This window comes from Lycium barbarum, chromosome 4 (genome assembly GCF_019175385.1).
Source record: "Lycium barbarum isolate Lr01 chromosome 4, ASM1917538v2, whole genome shotgun sequence".
Classification (NCBI taxonomy): domain Eukaryota; kingdom Viridiplantae; phylum Streptophyta; class Magnoliopsida; order Solanales; family Solanaceae; genus Lycium; species Lycium barbarum.
This window is the reverse complement of record NC_083340.1, coordinates 137,217,167-137,218,951: the sequence shown is the minus strand read 5'-3', so window position 1 is coordinate 137,218,951 and position 1,785 is coordinate 137,217,167.

Genomic DNA, 1,785 nt, shown 5'->3' with positions numbered 1-1,785 from the left:
TAAAAAATAGTTTCTAACACTTAAAACTTATCCGATATTAACAATCAACTAATTCAAATGCTCTTAGTTAAAGACCGGTTCCTTTTGGGTAATTCACCTCACTTATGTTGTACATTGTAAAAGCTACCTTTAAGGGGTCGTTTGGTACGAAGGATAAACATAAATAGTTCTGGGATAAGAATTTAGCAATTTCTTATCCCTTGTTTGGTTAGTAATCATGGGATAAGTTATCACAGGAGTAAAAATAGTGTTGGGATAACTTATACCTGCCATAGGGTGGAATAAGTTTTCCCGGGATAAGGAAGAAACCTCTCCTTTTTAGAAATTATCCAATGTATAATACTTTTAGTCCAACACACCAAACAGTCAATAAAAAATAACTCCAAAATAACTAATCTCAGTATAATTAATCCCAACATAATTTATCACAATATACTTTATTTTTGAACCAAACGGCCCCTAAGAATTATGAAGCCTCATCGTCGTGACTAACCTTTTACATTTATTATAATTTCTGTTCCATCAAGTTCCTTGCTTTGCTCCCAACCAAACTTCGAACTTAAGGGCCTGTTTGGAAAGCCACCTAGGTAATTGGAATTAGGTGTAATTACACAGTTTGACCTGTTTGTTTAATCAAGTAATTACACAGTTAGGTGGGAATTGGGTGTAATTGACAGGGTGTAATTATACTCTCCAATTCTCAGGCTGAGAATTGGGTGTAATTACACCTTGTAATTACAGGGTTACTTTTTTAGTTTGTTTATTTTTTTACTTTAATTTCTTTTTATTTTTAATTTCTATTATTTTAATTTTTTTGATTTTTAATATTTTTTTATTTCTATTATTTTTATTTCTTTTTTATTTTTATTTTTGAAAATGTATTTTATTTTTATATTATTTATTTTTCATTTTCTTTCTTCTCATTCCCAACCTTTACTTCTTGTGGTTCCATGTAATTGCTCGTATTTTTTTATTTTATTAATTTAGCATAATCGTGTTATTATTCTAATATTTCAAACTACACCTCTTAATATTGGAAAGAATGAGTCATTAACAAACTTGACATATAACGAGTGACGTTATTAAAGTAGAATTTCATTGTGAATGAGGTTATAGACTTATATTTTTCCTTTCTTTTGAATTATTTACTTAAGTTACGTTGGGGCTTATTTATGTAATGTTGGAATTTGACATAAGAGTATTATGTTGAACTTTTTCTTTTGGATTTTGAATTTAGATTATATTTCCAATTTTAAGTTATTTGCTTTCACATTGCATGTTGTTTGTTTTTCACTTACATTTGATGGATTTTTTGTGTCAAACATTTGAATAAAGTTATGGCATTATATTTATTAATATTATTTTTTTGTCAAACATCCAATCCATGACGTTCTCACAAAAAAAAAGTCTTCTTTTAAGTTTTATAATTAAGTAAAATTAAATATTAATTTGAAAAATTATATCAATTATTTTTGTTACAATATTAGTTACAAATATATGATTATTAATTAATATATTTTCAAGAAACAATGTGTTATTTATTAAATAATTTAATATCATTTATAAAGGCAATATTTTTTGAATATTAATTTTAAATTTTTTATAATTAAATTTTATTTTTAAATTAAACTGACTGTGTAATTACATTTGTGCAACCAAATAGCACGCTTGTAATTACACTGTAATTACGTTATGATAAACAAACAGATCGTTATAATTACACTACTGTATAATTACTAGGTTGTGTAATTATTACCCTAGTAATTACACCAATTCCAATTACCA